The following is a 24,924-nucleotide window of genomic DNA, read 5'->3' on the forward strand; positions in this document are numbered from 1 at the left end:
AACATGAGTTATGTTGAATACATTAGCTTGATGTGCAAACGATTTCAAAATGTGCATAATAAGCAGTAAATGCGTCGCGAATACCGTATGTGAAAGATAAAACTATTCATTTATTTTATGATTTATATGAGATATGTAACTATTTTGATGTAATAATTGCATATTGATTATGACTCTCTCTCTCTCTCTCTGTCTGTCTGTCTCTCTTTCTTTCTTTCTCTCTCTCTCTCTCTCTCTCTCTTTCTCTCTCTCTCTCTATCTCTCTTTCTTTCTCTCTCTCTCTTTCTTTCTTTCTTTCTTTCTCTCTCTCTCTCTCTCTCTCTCTCTCTCTCTCTCGGTATTAAACGTAGCAGTGAATACAAGACCAGTGGTGATAGTAGTGGTAGTAGTAGTGGTAGTAGCAGCAGCAGCAGCAGCAGTAGTAGTAGTAGTAGTAGTAGTAGTAGCAGTAGCAGCAGCAGCAGTAGTAGTAGTAGTAGTAGCAGCAGCAGCAGTACAGTAACATCGGTGGTAACGGCAGCATCGCCGTCTCTCTCCATCCCAGATGTCAGTGATTGACAATGTCTGGATGTCTGTGGTACATGAATCCCTGCCACCCGATACACAAAGCGTGCACATTTCAATGAGACGTGGCATCATCAACCACAATGCATACCTTATGTAATAAGTGAGTGAGTGAGTATTGTTTTACGCCGCTTTTAGCAATATTCCAGCAATATCTCGAGGGGGACACCAGAAATGGGCTTCACACATTGTACCCATGTCGGGAATCGAACCCGGGTCTTCAGCGTGACGAGCGAACGCTTTTACCACTAGGCTACCCGACCGTCCCTCATGTAATAAAACTAGCTGTTATAATGAAACGTTTTTCATATGCGATACAGCAGCAATGTACATCGTTTCAGGTTGTACATATACTATATTTCTGAATGTTTGTGGGGCGGTCGGGTAGCCTAGTGGTTAATGCGTTCGCTCGTCACGCCGAAGACCCGGGTTCGATTCCCGACATGGGTACAATGTGTGAAGCCCATTTCTGGTGTCCCCCGCCGTGATATTGCTGGAATATTGCTAAAAGCGGCGTAAACCCGTACTCACTCACTGTATGTATGTGATGTTCAAGTTTATTACGGTTCCATGCACATCCTAATGGTTGTCATGAAAGTCTTGGCACTGATGGTGATCGGGTGGTCAAAAAGGCTGAAAACAGCGTAGCTCTATCGAGCAATGCCCAAAATGAGTTGTGGCCTGGTTCAGTAGTTTGACATTGTTCCGCATGTTTCGAATGTGTTTTGTCTGGACCAGGCAACACAAGACAGTCCAAAGCCTTGGCCCGATTTAACGAGGCTCTCTTTGTGGAGCGATACCATACAACACCGTGAAACAGTCGAAGCACTAATACCGCTTTTGTCGAAGCAGGTACGGGCCTATTAATTTTTTGTTCGATGGAATTTTCAGCATTCATTTATTCTGTCATTTTACTTCATTTAAGAAATTCAGCTTGGGTCAAAGAATTGCTCGTGTTCATATATTTGAGTGAGTGAGTGAGTGAGTGAGTTGGGTTTAACGCCGCTTTTAACAGTATTCCAGTTATATCACGGCGTGTCAGCTTAATGTGGGAGGAAAGCCCGAAGTGATGCAGGTCTCGGACGTTTACCACTTCGGTGAAACCTACGAGCACGGGTATGGTGCTGACAAACCTAGAAACATTATCGGGGCGAACCGGGATTCGAACCCACAATCATAGGTTTCTGGCGTGCCCAAGGGACGCAAATCTGCACAGCGAATCGTGCCCCCTCATATATTTGAAAACTACTTGCCGAACACTGTTAATATTGGCCCTTTTCATTCATGTAATATCCTTGCCTGCACATTTAGCGTTGATTTTGTTCGAAACATGCACGCGAGTCTAATTCTCAATTGTATGAAATACGTATCTCTTATTCATAAAGATTTCATAAAGTTTTGCTCAGTTTTTAAAAAATAGAGATCATGTGAGCAACAGCGGCCATCCAATCAATTTACTCTCATGAGCGAGAGAAATCCTGTGCTGTGTTAGTGGATTGAGGAATGGGGATGCTGACGTCACAGCCGAAACGAAACTATGATGGTTAATTGGTCCAGGGAGTTTGCTGCAATAGGATGGAGATATATTGCACTGGATAATCAGCAATGTAAGTAACTGGAAAAGATTATAATTCTTATTATTGAATTACGTACAGATACAAGGGTAACCGGTTAAATACTGAGCCAGTATGCCATTTACAATATGGCCGCCGAAGAAGACATGTTGAATCAGAAGAGGTTTTAGAGAAAAACAGAGACAAAGCGCCATGACATAAAACATATGTTCTAAAACAAGAAGAATTGTCATGTTTTCTACTTTCAATTTGCTAAAGTGTTGATCACATGTAAATAGAATATTTTGTAATGAATTAAACATAAATCTGAAATAGTAAAAGTTGATCAAGACAGAATGAAGTACGGTAGTGACAAACATGGAGCCATTGTCATGTTTTCTACTTTCAATTTGATAAAGTGTTGATCACATGTAAATAGAATATTTTGTAATAAATTAAACATAAATCTGAAATAGTAAAAGTTGAACAAGACAGAATGAAGTACGGTAGTGACAAACATGGAGTCATTGTCATGTTTTCTACTTTCAATTTGATAAAGTGTTGATCACATGTAAATAGAATATTTTGTAATAAATTAAACATAAATCTGAAATAGTAAAAGTTGATCAAGACAGAATTAAGTACGGTAGTGACAAACATGGAGCCATTGTCATGTTTTCTACTTTCAATTTGATAAAGTGTTGATCACATGTAAATAGAATATTTTGTAATGAATTAAACATAAATCTGAAATAGTAAAAGTTGATCAAGACAGAATGAAGTACGGTAGTGACAAACATGGAGCCATTGTCATGTTTTCTACTTTCAATTTGATAAAGTGTTGATCACATGTAAATAGAATATTTTGTAATAAATTAAACATAAATCTGAAAAAGTAAAAGTTGAACAAGACAGAATTAAGTACGGTAGTGACAAACATGGCGTATTTGTCATGTTTTCTACTTTCAATTTGCTAAAGTGTTGATCACATGTAAATAGAATATTTTGTTACAAATTAAACATAAATCTGAAATAGTAAAAGTAAAACAAGACAGAATTAAGTACGGTCGTGACAAACATGGAGTCATCACGTGGAATGATTATTGCATCACCTCCATTCAATGTATTATATTACAAACTTTCCTTTTGCTGAACTCCAGAGTAACGAGTTACACATGACAGTGCAAAATCGCTTTTCTAACCTGCCGGGCAAGGGAAAGTATACAAACATGACAAAAGGGAAACAAGCAAGAAATGGTTATTCGATGGCAATGTATTTAATACGGGCATTGTCGTATCGGCGTCTGTGTACAGCTCCGTAACGTTTTCATAACGTTTGCAATATTTTGATCAAACCCAATTTTCAAATGTATGCCTTCCATAGCCCTGCAGTTTTGTGTAGGTACAACAACATACACTAGTGTTGTAATTCAAAGCTTTATATTGAAAGAAATACTCAAAATAACACAAGAAGAAACGAATTGATTTTCATTGGTGTTTAGAGATGTGAATGATCATAGGATCAGCGAAAGCAGGCAGCGTTCTCACGAGCATACACAAATAGGTGCATATTGATCTCGTACGAAATATTTTATGAAATGTCAATTTTGAATCATCTAAGAATCGCTTTCGAAGATATCTGTGCATGACGTAACGTCATATTGGATTTATTGATCAGCTACCTCTTTTAACGTTTATTTGTTTGATGTATCAAAAGCATGTGAAAGAATAAGCAGATTGCCATAGTAATAAACAAATAAACATTCTGTCGCTTATTGTATCTTGGTCGACTTTAGCTAAATATTTTGGATGTCGTCATGGTGAAAGTACATTTATTAAACAACCAAATGTTTCGAGCCAGGGCTCCAGGAAACACGTTTGTGTCTTGAAAAGAAAAGGAATTACATGCTCCTAGAAACGACAAGAAGGGTTAATGTTGCATTTGAAAATCCTAATTTATATTCATCAATAAAAGAAATTACAATATCCAATGTGAACAACTATTTGTCACATCGTTATGTATTTTTTGTTGGGGTCAGAAAATAGATATATCGAAGAAATCGAACAATAACGTGGAAGAACAAGTAGGTAGTTTTAACCTGTGCTGGGTGCACTTATTATTTGTAACGGTTCATTGTCTCTATTTTTTAAAATATGGCATTATACCCCCTCCCCACCCCACCCACAAGAAGTGTGTATTTTTTACATAAGGGTTTTATATTAGTTAATATTCTCCATTTTAAAAAAAATGTAGCATGTTTCCTGAAAGTTAATATGGTATTACCAATCCCAAGTGAAAATTTGTATTTCAGAAAATATAGTTAATTCGCCTAACATGTTACTGGACAGAATACAGAATCTTTATTATGACAATGAAGTCTTCTTTTGTTCTTTAGGCTAACAAAATGGCCCATAAAACACATGCATTTACTTATATAATATAATTAACACATAAGCTGGTTATGAATTATTGTTCAAATTTTCCAAGGATCTTGAACACATTGCACACAAATCTGGAAAGCATAAATATTGTTTTCTTATTATTTGATAAATAAATGGATTTTATGACATGACATATTAGAGGAAAAAACATGAAGAGCATTTATCATTATCTTGGGGACAGAGCAGGAGTATATGTTCTTCATCTTCTAAAACAGTGCATGTAATGCAAAGAATATCCTTATAACGTACAGTACTGATAAGTTTCTGAAAGCATTATGCATAATACCCACTTCGAAGTGTAAGCAATGCCTATGTCATGTATATATATATATATATATATATATATATATATATATATATATATATATATATATATAGTCTTCTTTTTTGTGGATATCCCACGATGCAGTGGATAAAAATTTGTTCTTATACTCTTTTAAACAAAGGTTACAGGATATGTTTAGTCAAAACTGACATGAAAGTATATCTTCTAATCGTTTCTTTAGCCATTACAAGGATATCAAGCCTGCGATAGAACCAGAGAAGTATATTATAATGTTAGATGATAAATCGCTAGTTAGGGCATTATGTAAATTCAGAGTGACGTCATTACACAATTTCAGTGTAAATTTTAGACGTAGATGTAATAAAGGGACGTTGAAAAGGTTGTCTGTAAAAATTGCCAAATTAGGAGAAATTGAGGATGAATTTCATGTTTTAGTAGTATGTGATAAGTATGAACATCTCAGAGAAAAGTATATTCCGATGTTTAACAATAGGCATAAAAACAAGATGTTAATGGTCAGTCTGATAAAAATCCAACAACTCTGCTGTTCATTAGCCATATTGTTGAAACATATATTCTCTGTCAGATAGTATTTATATCATGTACATCACGTGACTAAACAAATGAAACTGAAAATTGTACAATGGGCCATGTGGCCTTTAATACCGAATAAGATATCTTTATCTTTTTTTTTAAAATCACTTTTCAAGTAGAATGGAATGCTAACGATGGGATTTTGTACAGCTGCAGCTGCAAAACCAGATATGTTTTTTTTAACAAAACTATGAACCTAAATATTTTTGTCGAAAAGACACCTTGCTTCAATGTCATTTTTGTGGCAGATAATTTCTTCTTTTTTTCAACAGTCTGAAGCAACTTACTTCAATCAAAATCAGTTGAGTAAATGTTATTGTCAAATAAAAATCGTATCTAAAAGACGTAAACGTATACAATATACCCGTGATACCCGAATCGAATACATTACCATCGAATAACATTTCTTGTTTGTTTCCTTCTTCGCCCCATCAAACATGGGTGTACTTGTGTCCTGCAGTTTAGACAGCCGATCTTCTTGTTAAATAGCATATTCTTGCATAATTTAATGCAGTATTTATTTAATTTAATAACAGAGACACTGTAAAATTATGACAATGTTTAAATGGGCATAATGTCACGAGGGTGTGTTTTATGTAAAGGCAAGTATCAAAGTATTATATTGTAATCGCTCTATTTCTGGATATCCATGTCTACAAAAATAGAGCATTCTATTGTCATACACACGTTAAATCTATGTCTAAAGTCTATGTTGTCAGGTCAACGTGACCCGTTGACAAGTTCCCACCTACTCATGGATCACGGGGTCATTACATCATAGATTATGTCAACCGTATAAACTAACTAATAAATTCTATACCACAGCAAATATAGCCAGCCATGTCTACAAAAACAGTATCAATGCAACGAACATCGTGGTTTTGAAACTGAAATTAATGAAAGGATTTCACACTGTGAATATAGTGTCTCGGTATCTAAAGGTTACCTTAGCTTAGTTTAAACCAGCAGTGAACTAAACTACACCCATGTCCAAACGACCGTGAATGAAACCAACACGACTGAGGTAGTGTCAATTTCAATTGATGTGAAATCGACATGCACCAACGGGAAATACCCAGACAAATACACAGACAGGTCTCATACAGAAGTGATTTTCAGCGAATGTATGAACGTGTTCTGTTATATATCATCTTGAATGTAGCTGCCTGTTGATATACGCGGATTTTTGTAGATATCACATACGCGAATCCGGGGGAGGGGCGGGGGGGGGGGGGGGGGGGGGGGGGGGGATGTCTGTCACCACACCCCTTTTGAAGCATACTAATCATACTGACGTATAGAGATATACATTGTATAATGTATACTAGCTAAACCATTTCGTGACATGTTTTCAGCAATTTAATTGACTAAATATTTTTCCAAACAAACGCAAAGTGTTCATGTAATTATTTTCATTTTTCTTCTTTTTATATATTTAAGAGCACCTCAACCCCCATTAGCTGTGCCACTGTTGAACATAACAAATGAAGGATATTTAACGTATGAGCATGCCTATCCCACTTTCTCGTTATGATCAAAGAAAAATGTTGATAAATTCAACTTGTTAAAAATTAAAAAAATAATACATTTGGTTTAAGTTTGTCTGTGAATTATCATAAGTGAAACTGTAAACCTATTATCATTTTGTATATCAAATGTTATTGTCGTTTCTCTTGTTATAGTTCAGTTTTCACGATGATAAATATATTGTTGAAAAATGAAAATATCATTAACTTGGTCTTCATCTTTTTAAATCATATATGAAAAATTTAATTACATATTAGTTTCAATATAAATGCCTCTATCACTTCTCCCTTTATAGTAACAGATCGTTGTAGATAAAATCAACTTGTATAAACCAAAATTTACACTCGGTCTCAGAATTGTTGATAATGCAAATAATAGTTTGAGTGTGTAGTTATATATCTCTAGATTGAGTGAGTGATTTGGGTTAACGCCGCTTTGAACAGTATTAACTTAATGAGGGAGGAAAATCCGAAGTGATGCAGGTCTCAGACGTTTACCACACTGGTGAAACCCAGGAGCACGGGTGTGGCGCTGTGACAAATAAAGCTTTATACGTTATTATTTTGTATTTTAGATTGTCATATAAAAAAATAAAAAAATAAAAAATATGGGTGACAATTTCTCTTTAACGACTGTAACCATGTGTGTGTACGTGGATCAAGCCCGTGTCCAATAAGGTCTCATGTAGCCTTGCTTCTAAAACTTATACTGATCCAACTTTTACTCTTCTATTCAAATAATTATTAAATTGTCGTTTCAAATTTCTTTTGTTCTTGCGGATAGGTACATACCTCCCTAAACCGACGGCCAAAGGAAAGAATACACTTGAAAATTGTTGACCAAACAATTACAAACATCATCAAAATAAGTAAGGATAAGAATTTATGGATGAACAACTTCTTCATTACAATTAAGAGCGACGTTTCGGTGTAGGTTCTAACATCGTTATCAAGCAAGTGATATAGTATACTTGCTTGATAACGGTGTTAGAACCTACACCAAAACGTCGCTCTTAATTTTAATAAAGAAGTTGTTCGTCCATAAATCTTATCCTTACTTACTTCTCCATCTTCTAAATGCCTATCAAAGAAATTATTAAAACATTACGAGGCTTAACACAATCACCGAAACACTGCAAACGAACGGTGCAAAACATAATAATGAAACCCGCATCAAATACATCACCGTTGAATAACCATTTCTTGTTCGTTTCATTTTTCCATAATCAAACATGAGTGTATACTTTCTTTTCCAGTCAGTTTGTGTTATATTTGTTTTAAAATGTATAAAATCGCTGTGAAAAATACTAACTGTAATTGTTAAGCATGTCCTTTTCAAAATAACAACGACGAAACCCATATTAATGTGATATATCTGGAAAAAGCAGAGGCGATAGTCAGATTCCTACCATCATAAATATATGTTTATGAATCACTATCAAATATTGATGAAATCAGGTGTTAGCGAAAAGTTGTGTATATATTTAAATATTTCACATGTTTTAATGAAATCCTGTTTAAATATGTATCACAATTCATAGTCTAGGTACCCCATTAAGGCGTGGCACATTACATCTTATAATTTGTTTATTGATGTATTAAATACAACACGTCAATGCCAGAGAATAGCCAGTCTCCAATATAGGTTCCATCGGGCGTAAAGGCAACGGGCGTATAAAAGTATGACCATTATAAGAATGGATCATAGAAAATCAATGACACCAGGTGATCGCGAAAAAAGCAAGAATCTCCTTTTATACCGTAGCACCCGTCACAGTTTTCATTGAAAAAAAAAGTGTGAGTAAGGAAGTGTGAAATCTCCACGCAAAGGTCATAGTATTGGATAACATCGCGCATCATGTTACTTTACTGCCGATTTTACTACAGTTAAGTACGGTTATAACGAACTCAAGGGGACTACTAATTTTAGTTCGTTACAGTTAAGTACGGTTATAACGAACCCAAGGGGACTACTAATTTTAGTTCGTTATAACCGTAGTTCGTTATAAGCATATATACAGCATAACTACAGCAAATAGTCGGGACCAAAAAAGTAAGTTCGTTATATCCGTCAGTTCGTTATAAGCGTGTTCGTTATAACCGTAGTTTACTGTAGATATATTTAAAATAAAAGTAACCATAATAAGCGTTGCACTTTGGTACAGCTGATCGCTTTTGACGGAATATTTGTTATGATGGAACAATTTGACTTGTCACCACCCAAGCGCCTGTGCTCGCAATCTTGAAAACTTTATGTTGACATATAATAGTCAAACTACACCAAATATGACTTCTAACGTGTCAAAGTGTGGCATTATTTATATATGTTTCCATTTTCTGTCAACTTAAGTTCTTTTCAAGGCATCAATAGCAGTAACCGGACTGTGGTTGCTGTAAATTACGGTGAATATTGAATGAAATTTTGAATAACACTCATCAAATAAATTACAAACATAAGTCCAGCTGTACAATGAAGACTTTTTATACCCAGGCAGTGTAATTACAAGATTAAATTGCATACTTCAGTACAGATTTATTTATATGGTATTTCCGTTGTTTCGTGCTCACGGTAATGTCCAGATATACAATGAACATGCGTTTGGGGAAAATACATCACAACTTAATATATCATGTTTGTTTGTTTGTTCTTTAACGCCGCACTCAGCAATACTCTAGCTATATGACGGCGGTCTGTAAATAATCGAATCTGGACCTGACAATCCAGAGATTGACATCATGAGCATCGATGCACGCACTTGGGATACGATGACATGCATCAACCAAGTCAGCGAACCAGACCACCAAATCCCATAAGTGTCCTCTTACGACAAGCATAGTCATCTTTTACGGCAAGCATGGGTTGCTGAAGACCTATTCTAACCCAGGTCTTCACGGGTGACATATTCAGTAGATTCTTCTGAATGACTACCATGAAATGTCAGGAATGACTTAACCTCTGATGGTGAAACCTTTATAGGAAGCTTGGTTGTAAGCAAAATGTGCCTTTCCGTGAACGAATGTATTCAGGTGACATTCAAATGAATATGTACCGACCTTACGAAAATTGATGAATAAATAAATCGGATTTGATTACATGGCTCAGAAATTGGTCCGCTAATGCATTGTTTATCAAACAATTACCTCACAGACAGCTTTAAACACGACACTAACCGCCACCAGGTCAACGTCGCATGACCTGGGGGGCAGATGGTTATTATTGGTTCATGGTAACAGACGGTGGTTGTTGTCCACTGTAGAAAGTAGGCTTAAAGGCCAGTTTATACAGGGATGGCACAACGATCAAAATATGTCATCAAGAAGAACGTTTTACGTAATGGGAATGTCCGAGTAATTCTCCATTTCTTAAAAATAATGGAGCAGAGGCCCCGCAGGGGCCGAGGCCCATTATTTTTAAGGAATGGAGAGTTACGAGGATATTCCCCTACTTAAAACTCATCCCTACTTTTACACTTTGACAAAATATTCTGTTGTTGAAAATATTTGAAAAATTCAAATGCTGCTTCAAGATAATGTACAGTTGACAAGCAACTCTTCATTCCTGAAAAATAATGGAGCGTTCAAACAATAGAATGGCGTCACAGATGTGTTTTAATCTAGTATCAAACAAGAATTTGGCCCTTGAACCCTATATTTATAAAAAAACAAAAACACCATAAACTTGTTGCCATTGACTAAGTTTAGAAACCAGCAATCATGGTATCTCAGTGAGCTAGCACTATAGATCGGCATTTGTCTGAACTAGTACAAGCAGCCACACACACACGTGCGTCGCTACATAAGTGCAATAATCTTGGACGCTACTTTAAACCCAATTTCACCACCTCATGTTAGCTATATACTGTTTCCTCTGCATTAAGGTATTTGTCAACGGTTTGTCCTGCATTTGATCCTATAACGACTTGGAGCAAGAGAGAGAGAAATTATTTATTTTGTCCCATCCTTTGTATGGTCAGTGATGCATACAAAAATACATATGGCTTTGTGCACAAAGGCCACCCGATGGGCTGTGGGAGACCATACAATCATGGTTTACACATACATCCTGAAAAGTAAAATAAATCACTATTTCCAACATTAAAACTGACAGACTGTATCATCTGGCTTAAGGTATTTGTCCAAGGTGAGTCTTGCGTTTGATCCTACACGACATGGAGCAAGTCTAGAAACCCGATAATATTTCAGCTGTGTCGAGACAGACAGACAGACAGACATAGTTTATTAAAGTGTCACATGGCATGAAACAATAAGAGTACATCATATTAAATTTATCATACCATCCAGCCTAACAAGGCTTATGAGACACTATTTTAAAACAGATATACACTCGTAATTTCTTACCTAATAGAAAAATAAAATAGATTAAAATGTATTAAAATATACAGATATCAATCGACATATATTATGTAAAACGCTGTCTCCTGTTAAACATTTCATTAATAGTCGATACTAAAAGTTTGATAAACGAGGCGTCAGAGCTTGACATGACGTCAGTTAACACAGTAAAAGTCTTATCAGTTAACACAGTAAAAGTCTTATCAGATGATTTAAAATTTAAAAGATTAACAAGTTCAAACCTAAGATCATCATAAAAGCTACAATAAAAAAGAAAATGAATTTCAGATTCTAGATGATTACAAAAAGGGCGCAGTCTCTCATTAGGTAGTCTGTCTTACAGACCCTGATACAAATATATATCAAATACAGCCCATGCAAGTCTATAATGTTTGGCAAGTCTAGATCACTGCAGTATCAGAAATGAAGAGAGTCACTGGGCTCCTTTTTATTATATTTTTATTAAGATAACTGAACAACTGTTTTTTTTATGTACGATATGTTCATTTCAGAGACTAGATTTTAGTCTACTCATTAGGTGGCGTGGGAAGTTGGTTATAGCGACCAGTCGAGTTTAATGTCAAACAGGGAGGCCGAAATTTGAAAACGTCCAGTCCCCGCTCGTCAAATGGTGAAATGGAACTGGTGTAAAAACTTGTGGTAGTCTACAAAGCGACCACGTTCCCAACGCTTAATTTAACTTTAAAATCATGGATTACAGTTTTAGAATTTACCTACACCAGGATTATGATCTATAAACTTGTATAAACTTGTATGATCTAGGGTTAAACTCCCTTGTATGATTTCCAAGACATAATCTATACACTTTTATGATCTAGGGTTAATGTCTCTTGTATGATTTACAAGACATAATCTATACACTTGTATGATCTAGGATTAAAGTCTCCTGTATGAATCACACGACATAATCTATACACTTGTATGATTTAGGTTTAACGTCTCTTTTATGATTTCCAAGACATGATCTATACACTTGTATGATCTAGGGTTAAACTCTCTTGTATGATTTACAAGACATAATCTATACACTTGTATGATCTAGGGTTAAACTCTCTTGTATGATTTCCAAGATATAATGTATACACTTGTATGATCTAGGGTTAAAGTCTCTTGTATGATTTCCAAGACATAATCTATACATTTGTATGATCTAGGGTTAAACTCTCTTGTATGATTTACAAGACATAATCTATACACTTGTATGATCTAGGGTTAATGTCTCTTGTATGATTTCCAAGTTAATCTATACACTTGTATGATCTAGGGTTAAACTCTCTTGTATGATTTCCAAGACATAATGTATACACTTGTATGATCAAGGGTTAAAGTCTCTTGTATGATTTCCAAGACATAATCTATACACTTGTATGATCTAGGGTTAAAGTCTTGTATGATTTCTAAAACATAATCTATACACTTGTATGATCTAGGGTTAAAGTCTCTTGTATGATTTCCAAGATATAATTTATACACTTGTATGATCTAGGGTTAAAGTCTTGTATGATTTCTAAAACATAATCTATACACTTGTATGATCTAGGGTTAAAGTCTCTTGTATGATTTCCAAGATATAATTTATACAATTGTATGATCTAGGGTTAAAGCCTCTTGTATGATTTACAAGACATAATCTATACACTTGTCTGATCTAGGATAAACTCCCATGTATGGTTGATACATATTCTATCAACTTGTATGATCTGAGATCAAATTCAGTGGTATAATTAATATAAGAGAACCTATTCACTTCCATGGCCATATGATAAATATGATATATATTATATATGATATACTTATTGTATGACACGACTTATATATGACTTGTATTGTAAAGGATTATACTCCGTATTGTGACTGACAGAAGACAGAAGATAATCTCTTCAGGGTTAATAACCAAAGCTCATATAAAAGAATGTTATCTTCTTAACCTTGAACAAACGTTCTTGCTCGAGGTCAAAATGTTCAAATACTTTCTTATTGCACTAAAATCGTTTAACACCAAAATGATACAATGATGTAAGTACCAACATTGACCCTAATAGAGTTATACAATTTTAAATTGTATAAGATACATTATGTCATGCAAGGCGACAACACTCGCCCAGAGCACAGTGTCGGTTAAAGTAGCTTTCGCCTTGGGTGCGGACGTCCATCCATTGTTGCGGTCAATGTGGGTCACAAGAGGAGATTCTTTAACACGTCATCGTTTTTCGTTAATCGTGTGGTCAGAGACATCAGCCTGCCTGTCATTGTCTGATGAACCTTGATAATAGCATCGAAAAGCACAAAGGGATTAAATGCCAACTTAGACAATGGTTTTCACAACGAGGTGTCGCCATTAAGTTTTTTAGCAAGAAGTATTACCTTCCCCGGGCGTTGTTCACGAATACAGTCTATGATACTTACCTGCAAAGTTGTCCGGAGAAATGTACGTGTATACCTAAAAATTACTCAAAGGCGCCATTTGCACCGTTCATCTCCTATTCCCATGTCTTGCAAATAGGGCTGGGACGAGTCCAAATTTACACCCCGGGTACCCTACCCCCTATGACCAGACAATACCCGGGTTCCCGCTGTAGGTCTAAAGAGTTGGGAGCAAAATGTCTGATTGGGAATAGTTTTACCGCAGCCCGGGCAAAAACTATTTCAATACATGTATCAAACGATCAGATCATGCGTACTCTGAAGTTGACTGAAGCTTTATTTTTACTCAGACATTTACACGTCAAAAGGAATGTGTGCATCGTCAGAAAGAAATGCGAACATAAGCGACTTGTAGTGTAACCACTGAGCTATAGTGAGTTTTTGTCATTAAACAATATATTACGTGACTAACCACGGGTCCGGGTAGTCCTGTGGGTACCCGGGTCCTGCTCTAGACCCACCCGACGCGAGTGCTTGAGTTACCCGTCCCAGCCCTACTTGCAACATAAAAATCTATGTTGGTCCGTTTAACGTCAATGTAAGTATGAGATCTTTCATTTATATTTCGACCCGTGAAGGTCCGGGTTAGAATAGGTCTTCAGCAACCCAGGTTGTCGTAAAAAGCGACAATGCTTGCCGTCAGTGTCGACAAACAGGATCGGGTGGTCAGGCTCTCTGATTTGGTTAATGCATGTCATCGTGTCCCAATTTTCGTGTATCTATGTTCACGATGTAAATTACTGGATTGTCTGGTAAAGACTCGATTATTTACAGACCGCCGTCCTATAGCTGGAATATTGTTGAGTGCGGCGTTAAACAACAAACAAACAAACAAATTATATTTAGTTAACTGCACTCAATGTCCGTCGACATACCTGACTGAGCCCAGAGTAATAAACAATTCTAAATGTAGTAAAAAGCATTGAATCTTATACCTGGATATTTTACATATGGCCCAGACAGCTCAAGGAGACACTACACGGTGAAACAGAGCATTGAGATGAGACAAGAATGAGCAAACGAATGTAATGGCATTCTTATCGTTGGGGATTGTAGTTAAACCTGGCCACAAAATTCTTTATCATACATTATATCTCATTATTTGTGCAATAGAATTATTGACATAAATTCTTCTCTTTGAAGTTTGTGATAAGAATACGTTTAAAATAGATCAAAATCCGTAATCTTGAATCGATGTAGTAGTAGTAGTAGTAGTACAGTAAACTACGGTTATAACGAACTCGAAGGGACCACTAATTTTAGTTCGTAATAACCGTAGTTCGTTATAAGCATATAAACAGCATTTATACAACAAATGGTCGGGACTAAAAATAAGCTCGTTATATCGGTCAGTTCGTTATAAGCGTGTTCGTTATAACCGTAGTTTACTGTAGTAGTAATAGTAGTTCTCGTTGAGGATGTATCTAGCCTGGTCTATGAAATGCTTTATCATACATAATATCACATCATTTGTGCAATAGAATGATTTTGCTTAAATTCTTCCCTTTGGTGAAGATGTACAAGCAGCATTAATCTCAAGCCATCTTCCTACCACTCGCTGTCAGCTGTCACTGGTGCATGCATACGCGCAAGTGCATCTTTCGCGCTCGGAAGAACCCAACAAAACCTGCTCCTTGGTTACAGTCAGCAGGAGCAAGACGGAAACACCCGACTTACTCCCAGTGGTACGAAATCATTCTCTTGCGGTTGGATATCGACCTCTTCTAGATACGTTCATTGAGATCCGTGTATGCATATTGTTTCATAAACGTAAGGGAATATGTAAAAATGATAATAATACGAATGTATGCCGCTTCAAACTGGAAATAGAGGGACAGAAATATGACTTTGAACTTATTTATCCGTTTCAACTCTACGCGTGTAGCTGTGTTACTGCCTCTTAGTTTAAATTTAAATACCTGTATGTCAATCTTAAAGGTTGTTAGTTATCAGTTATAAGACAACTCAAATATTATCTAGTTTATTGCAACATTGTTTAGTAGCATTTGCCCAAAGTTAATGACTTAATTCTACCATATTCCTCAACGGTCGTCGCGGCACCCTCACATGTCTCCCCTCAGCCTATACAATAAAACCATTAAGAGACTTGTCGGAGAAATAGCTCCCTCCTCCGGGTATGGATGTGTTGACATTATGACCCAGACTTACATAACAACTGCAGGTTTAATTATAACTCCCTGTCAGACGGCTTCTCGTTTACAGAGCGCTACAGCGTTGCTCAAGCTGAACATACCACAACCTCTTTGTGAACCGCGGACCATGTCGCCATTAGTACCGGTTTGCATGAAAGCGTTCACGGTTCCGCGTAGGCGGGGGTTTACTTAAGACGCTGGGAGGAAAAGGTCGGGACGCGCATCTACCTGGATTATAATTTACCTGTGTCAGGTGTGACGATGATGATGATAACAGACAGGAGACGCCGAGTGACAGGTACGCACAGGTGAGTTAGACTGCGATTGAAACATGTTGGGGAAGAGTGATATGTACAGCTGTATTTATCTGTGTAGGTGATGACAATGCTGATTGCACCTTTACTGAAATTACTAGCATCCCTATATTCATTCCTTGAATGAGCTGTTTTGTGTTAATGGATATGAAGTGATTTCCCACTTTATTTAGCAAGAGTGTAGATTTACCTTTATAGTACACAGGGTTCTATGTTGTTAAAAAAAAAAAAAAATTAATTAAAGAAATTAATAACGGAAAACAATATGAGTTTGCTTTTTCAAAAATGTGTCAATTAAATGTTATTTTAGATGAAAACATGTCTCTAAATGAGTAAGAAAACGTACAACTTTGTACAACATTGTACACCCACGTTTCTTTTTCACCAACGTATGGAATGCCAATCAAACAGTTATGTCACTGAATGATTTAGCAATAAGTTCATCTGTCAACATGGTTAAAGTGTGCTTCCCAACCCCCAACCCCACCCGCGTATGTATATAGTACTCTTTGTTTTCATGTGTATCCGATCTTCAGGTGCATCACTGGCAAAGTCAACAATGTTGTAAAACTGGTAAGACAACAAACGTTGTATCAGTTTTATCGAGTTTGAAAGTGAATGCGTCTTTGATACAAAACCAGTTTTGTACGCCCCTGTTTGTATTAGAAAACTGGCGATACCCATGAAGCCTGCTGAAGTGTAGTAAAACGAACCGGTGTGACAAAAAATCAGCTTATAATATGAACTAACAAAAAAAGAATAATCTTGATTATCACCGGGGGATTAAAAATGGATTGTATCCGAACGAAATATTCGAGATTCGTTATTGAGATGACTGGTAGCATTGAATATCACTCGGAGTTTAAATGTGGAGTTCCTTGTATTTTCCCGCTCTCTACGATTTCGGGACATGTGGAATTGAGGGTACTGCACCATTTGTCACCACTCGCCCCTTTCCGTAACCTGCATGAGCCTATTCGGCTTGTCCCGGAATAACACGAGTTGGTCACGAATGGCACGTCACATGACTATTGTCACGCCGTCCTTGCTCCAGATACTGTCGGGCGGTGGGGTAGCCTAGAGGTTAAAGCGTTCGCTCGTCACGCCGAAGGCCCGGGTTTCATTTCCCAAATGGGTACAATGTGTGAAGCACATTTCAGGTGTGCCCCGTCATGATATTGCTGGAATTTTGCTGGCGTGGCGTCAAACCATACTCACTCACCCACTCCAGATATCGTCTTATAATAGGAGAGGGGCGGTCGGGTAGCCTGGTGATTAAAGCGTTCGCTCGTCACGCCGAAGACCCGGGTTCGATTCCCGACATTGGTAGAATGTGTGAGGCCCATTTCTGGTGTCCCCCGGCGTGATATTGCTGGAATATTGCTAAAAGCGGCGTAAACCCATACTCACTCACTCACTCTTATAGGATACATGTCATCTTGGAAGAGATTAACAAAAAGAAGAAACAAACGTTTGGGACTAAGGGTGGATTTATAAAGATACTGTGTATGTGTACATTGAAACATCGTTAATCCGGACAGTAGCCTTTCCAGAAAGGTCGTCCGGATTATAAATAACCGTGTAATATCCGAATACATGTGTCAAAGGTACAGATTAATGTTGATGTGAATTTATATAGTCGATACCAACAACATCGTCCGGGAGGCGAGATGGCACGCCTAAATGGGGTCCAGTTTAACGAGGTTAAACTATATATGTGGGTTTTGTTTAATATATAGAATGTGGGTCCCCCGCCATGGTCTGGTGGATAGAAAGTCTGACCGGAGAGCGGAAGGTCGGTGGTTCAATTCCCTGACCGCGTCATACCAATACTACGTAAAAAGATTGTACTTGTTGTTGCCCTGTCTGGCGATCGACATAAGGTAGTGAAAACAAGGCTTCATTATACCGTGTCTGGGTGGGGTATCCTTGTGACACTGCAGTGTGGTATCTCGATGAGCTAGCTCTATTAAACCATTAGTCCGGACTAGTACAAGTAGTCACACACACTAACACACACACACTAACTAACACACACACACACACACACGCACGCACGCACGCACGCACGCACACACAGGTGCCTGCACATTGCTATGCAAGTGCAATAATCTTGAACGCGACGTTAACCCTATTTCACAACTCACCTATAAAATACGAATTTTATTTTGCATAAACCTACAGTATAAAGCTGACAACTCCTTCATTGACATTCCGATAAACTTAAATTTGAAAACTTGTAGCCGACACCTATGGAATATACTTTACGGTATAAGATTATAAGGTATTAGAAAGAATCTGTTTTAAATGTACTTTATGTCAAGTTGAGCCAAAACATAAAAAATAGTTTGTTTTTTCTGTGTTTGACCCATGTAAATTCACATTCAAATTACCATGGTAACCTACACCAATCAGATTATAACTTCGCACGTCTCTGATGCATACATGAGTGTGTCTGTCATGAAGGTCGTGCACACTGCAAATACAGTGGGAGAGATCGGCACAGGCTTCTTTGCCTCAGTGGTGACATCATGTCACGCGTCTACGTCATGGCCGACCGTAGACAGGAAAATATCTTTACGGATTTAAATATTAGAATCATAAACAAAATGGAATATAATACTAAAATTAATTGTGTAATCAATGAGCATAAATGCAATACTTATCTCTCTCTCTCTCTCCCTCTCTCTCTCTCTCTATATATATATATATATATATATATATATATATATATAGAAAGATATATATACTAGTATAGATATAGATATATTTATATATATATCTATTTCTATATACACACACACACACACACACACACATACACACACACACACACACACATATATATATATATATATATATATATATATATATATATATATATACACAAAAATGAGGTAAATGTTCACTCGGTGTACATGTAATATATAATAAAATAATAAAGTCCACGTTAGTCCATCATCTTCTTTATATAAACTGATATAAAGAAGATGATGGACTAACGTGGACTTTATTATTTTATTATATATATATATATATATATATATATATATATATATATATATATATATATATGCACACATGAAATTAACACGTTTACCACATATTATTATTTCAAATACTTGAAATACATTTTCGTACATTGTGTTCGCTCCTTCCTCACCTGCCCTTCCCTTCTATTTCCTTCCTCGTCAGATGTGAAGGAAAACATTGGCTATCTTATTTCCTGAACTCAAACCTACGTGGAGATAATGTATGTACGGTTGTAAATAAACACGAACGACATTTGTGTTGGGGCATCTACTAGAGAAAACATTGCAATTTAAGATCGTGTAAATTAAATCGACGACAAAATTAAAATTTACGATTAAAATTGAAGTATAGATTTAATTGCTGTAATTTCCACCTATTTCCATCTCCTTATTCCATGATACGACTTCAAAATAATTAATGTCGCAATAAATATGTTTATCATTTTTTCAATCTCATTAAGATCTCTCTGCGTATGGCAGGGAACACCAAGAAAGAGCTTTTCCCTATTGAGCCTACATTGAAATCGAACCCGTGTCTTTTGGCGTATTAAGCGGCCACTGTAACCACTTGGCTACCGGACCGTCAATAATGCTGCAATATTGCTGTTGTCCAAAGTTGCCTGTTCTCTGCGGTACATATAAACTAGTATTTGCAGGGTGTCTGTGTATTACATCATGTTTGTAATATATGTATTTTAAAGACAATATCATTGTGAATAATACAATTTTCAAATAATCACTAGTTTTATTTTAAATCATATGAAAGAACATTAACACAAGCAAACACTGTAACTGGCGGTTGTACAGGATACAGAGACGCCATGGTGGACGATTCCTGTTTTTCCAGCTCTGTTTTTTTATTCAGATTTCTATTTACATGAACTAATCGTATATAATTTATACCAGAAGGCAAACTACAATGAAAACGTATTTCATAACTAATTTGATGCAAAAATAGCACATGTAAGAGAAAACGGATCTAAAAAATATAATATAATATGAAAAGTAAATATTGTTATGTACTCATAGTACCGACTGACCGACAAGGATATAGCTCCTGAGAGCCAAATATTGTTAAAAATGAATCACTTGTACTCGTTTCAACTACGAATCTATACCGAATCAAAAAATCATATCGATTTGTGAAAACATTGAGATTACTCCTTCGGGAGCGTGTGAACACTAAATTGTCCTGTTCCATCAGAGATGTCGACACGGCTCCGCACATGCAACCAGTGAAAGAAACATGTATTTCATAGACCGCCCAAGTGTACAGTTACGTTGCTACATGCCACGTAGCCTGTCACTCAATGTCAAAGGCACGTTTTACTAATCAATTTCATAAAGTAAAGAGTCGACCCTGCCATGCAATGTTACTGACACGTGTTCGCTGAGAGTTATCTGAACTTTTGACTTTGATGAGTGTTGTCCGTTCAAAATTTGGTAGATTTCATTTGGACGTGCAAACACCTTCGTTACGAGCGTCGCTATGGCTTGTGTTCGTCTTGTTATTGGACACAACTCATCGTTATTAATTTCATGGGAAATTTACACGATAATATCTCCTGATCTCACATGATTTGGTTGTGTATTTGATCAATGATTGTGATTTTAGAAATATTTTAGAATATACTAATCCATTACATAGGATGATTCTCGAAATGATCAAATCAACTAATAATACGTATATATACTTCAAAACCTCCACACAGATCAAGTAACAGCACCATAGACACATAGCAATACGATTGGAGACACAGGAAATTAACAACACAACACGTGTATGAGATGACAACCGACGTAGACAGTGCTAATTATCATCGACATGACAACTCGAGACAACCGACGTAGACTGTATTAATTATTATCGACATGACAACTTGAGATAGCTGACGTAGACTGTTTATTATTGTCGACATTAAAAGTCGAGACAACCGACGTAGACTATATTAATTATTATCGACATGACAACTTGAGATATCCGACGTAGACTGTTTATTATTGTCGACATTAAAAGTCGAGACAACCGACGTAGACTATATTAATTATTATCGACATGAAAACTTGAGATAGTCGACGTAGACTGTTTTTTTATTATCGACATTACAAGTTGAGACAACCGACTTGGACAGTGATAATTATTATCGACATGACAACTTGAGATAACCGACGAAAACTGTTTATCATTATCGACATTACAAGTCGAGACAACCGACGTAGACTGTATTAATTATTATCGAACTGAGAAATTGAGATAGCCGACGTAAACTGTTTATTATTATCGACATTACAATTCGAGACAACCGACGTAGACAGTGATAGTTATTATCGACATGACAACTTGAGATAGCCGACGTAGACTGTTTATTATTATCGACATGACAACTCGAGATAGCCAACGTAGACTGTATTTATTAATATTGACATTACAAGTCGAGATATTATTGACAATCCATGTCGAGACAACCGACGTTGATATGGTATGGTATATCTGGGGCTAGCACAATAACACCAGCAGAAGTCCGAACTGTTAGTGCAATAATCTGGAAAGCGACGTTGAACTCCATTTCACCTCGCCGAATCAATTCTAAATCGGTTCCGACAGTCTGTTTCAAATAAACATGTATTTCACGTCATGTTTAAAGTGTTGTCGTATGTCAGATGCACTGAGTTGGGCGTCGCACTCCTCAGACAAGACCGTGACGTTCGTGTTTCAACAACGCTCGCCCAGTGGTCCGGCTCAGTCACCGAGTGCACTCTCGGTCAAGCTTCGCTGACCTTTCACCAAGCAAATCAATAATTAAAGATATCTTACGTTTCCCAAATTAAGAGCCAGAATCAATTTGAAATTGGAGTAATCACAGTCGAATATTTTGACATGAAGACACACGTCGTTTCAAAACCCACTGAACATATAAACGCTGTTACATCAGTTTTCAAAGTGAGCAAGCATCAGGCCCAATGCAAAGTGTTGTCCCGCCCGTACCTGATATTCTAGTTTGCTCTGATATTTATGTTTTTTGTGCCAACTATGCACGCAGTTCCAATTTTTATGCGTCAAATGACGAAGTTGTATACTACTACAACTACTACTAATAATAATAATAACTTGAAAATTATTATCATAATCGTTACTACTACTTTTCTTATTACTGCTATTTACATTTCATACTAAAGATGCATGTTAATAACATTATATTTATTGTTATCATTATAATCTCCTGCAAAAAAAAATCCCCCAAAACATCAAGAGAAGACTTACTTTTCCCCATTGAATACGCTTATTGATTGATTTACCCGAGGATGTCGACAATTCATAACAGCAACTGTAGACTTGGTTCCGATCCAACATGGTGCGCATATCATACAGAGAGACAGTTAGGACGCGTTTAACGTCCTTCTCGATATTGAATCAAGCTGTATTGAATCCCAATATTTCGGATAAAGAGTGAAATTATTCCATTTTTTCATCTGTTACGTTACCCATGCCTATATCCGCATCGTGAGCTGGTATCAATTGATTTATATTATTATGATTAAAAGGTCGTACTTTCCTCAATGGTCGGATCCATTAGTAAAAAACATGTTTCTTGTGTTACTGTGGGCAGTGAACGTTTCAGCCTCGTTCTCGGCCCCATCATTATAACTGCATGCCCTAGTTACATACTGATGTATACAAGGGCGCATCTACTGCATAAAGGAGATTGCTCTACATTTCATTTCGCGTGTTATTTTTGCATAACAGATGTTCCGGCTGCGTTTCAGCGAATGATACACAGAGAACATGAATGGTAATTCAACTGATAACGAGATGAACCATTCGTCAGCACTCGCCCCTTTCCGTAATCTGCAAGAAGACTCGTCCCCCTATCGATGAATGTTATGTCCGAAATTACGACAAACCAATCAGAATGCGCGTATGATTTCAAGTTCTTCGTCACAGAATCCCTCAGAAATCATTTTTGATTTTACATATGTCTTGCATCTAAAAATATACCCAAGACACAGTTAAATGTGATCGGTCATACTGTATAATTCCGCATGTCCAGCTCTGCTTTAAATTGCATCTGAAATAAATATAATAAATGGGTAAAGATGCGTGAATCATTACGCAACGAGTTGACAATTGTTTTAGGTATGCCCGTTTGCGCTAAGACGGAGCCCGGTCGCAAAAATGGCCATGAGAGGGGCACGACTCGCCATTCGGCTTGTCCCGGAATAACACGAGTTGGTCACGAATGGAGATGAACATGTTATGCGGAAGTTCTGTCTGTCTGGCTGTTTGGCTGGCTGGCTGGTTGGTTGTCTGTATTTGTATGTCTGACTGTCTGTCGAGCTAAATGGCGACAGAGAACACAAAGAAAGGGCTTAACACGTTGTACCCTTTTCGGGAATCGAACCCATTTAATATTTAACCTCTAGGCTACCCCACCGTCCCATTCGTGACTAATTCGTGTCATTTCGGGACAACCCGAATCTGAAACATGTTTCAGATTACGGAAACATGCGAGTGGTGACGAATGCCCACCGTCCCCGATGACCAGTTAGAACATTATGATGATAGAAATTATGATTTGGCTGATGATGACGATTATGATGATGTGAGGGACGATTGGTTTAACATCAGGGAAAAACAAATATCTACTGTCATAGATAACCGTATGAAATAATTTAAACTATTCATCTTCATCGTTATCGTCGTCGCCAGAAACACCATTGTCGAATGAAAAATTAAAATTGGAGACACACCATTTGGATGCCACGCCACCGACAGCACTAAATACCCCAGTGGGAGTCGTCAAACAACGTGCACGTTTTTATTCGAAGTCAGTCGTGTGGAAACTCACTGCGGGATTCGTAGACAGTGGTAGGTCACTGGCTCGTGACGATGTTGTAGCTGTCGTTTTGTTGACAACGACATTACAGTCCGACACAGACACTCAACCAGCCTGTCTCGGTTCGTCTTTCAGCTGGCGGAAAGGATATGGGTGGAGATGTGTTCATTTCAAAACTCATCATCCGTGATTTCTCAGGTTATTCCGAAACAAGCCGAATGGTCACGGAAAAGGTCGAGATTGTTTATCGTGTATACTCTTTTATTTCTGAAATAATCATAAAGGTTACATATGCATTTCAGCGACCAAGTTCATTGTCAGTGGGAAAAAATATGACGTCGTATTGGTGCATTGTTTTGAACAAAGCGATATGACGTCATCCGTGACGTCATAAAGTGATAACGCTGCGTCATAAGAACAGTTGGTTGACGTTGATGCAGTATCCTTGCCCCGTTCATGTTTCACGTTTTCGTCAATGGTTTAGATTGGATAAACGACTCGATTTTTTCCGCATAGATATTATCACAATTAATCGTATGTCTGTTCTTCTCTAAATAGTTTTTTGATCCCAGATAAAGAAAACGATTCGTTAGTGTGTCGTTCATGTGTATTTCAAAGGCAGATAACCCTGTACCGACTCTTTACTAAATTTACAGAGCAGGTCCTGAAACTCTAAACTCAACCCAACTTGATTGCACAATCCTATTTCAGAGATACTCTTTACCAAAGTACTTTTCGTGAATTTGGAGAGTTCGTTTGAGAAGCTGTGGAAGCAAATAGCTGAATCATTCAGTTTTATTTCCATAAATTCAAAATACAAAATTGTG

General features: G+C 37.0%; 1 protein-coding gene across 1 annotated transcript in view; it reads left to right on the forward strand.

Moving 5' to 3' along the window:
- Nucleotides 1–16,033: 16,033 nt before the first annotated feature.
- The window catches only part of LOC124139089, a 144,390-nt gene continuing 135,499 nt past the window's right edge, over nt 16,034–24,924 (forward strand). The window contains exon 1 of the mRNA XM_048394184.1: nt 16,034–16,224. The gene's annotated coding sequence lies outside the window, so the exon portion shown is untranslated. The remainder of the gene's footprint in view (nt 16,225–24,924) is intronic.

This window comes from Haliotis rufescens, unplaced genomic scaffold, assembly GCF_023055435.1.
Source record: "Haliotis rufescens isolate VD_foot unplaced genomic scaffold, xgHalRufe1.0.p SCAF_13, whole genome shotgun sequence".
Classification (NCBI taxonomy): domain Eukaryota; kingdom Metazoa; phylum Mollusca; class Gastropoda; order Lepetellida; family Haliotidae; genus Haliotis; species Haliotis rufescens.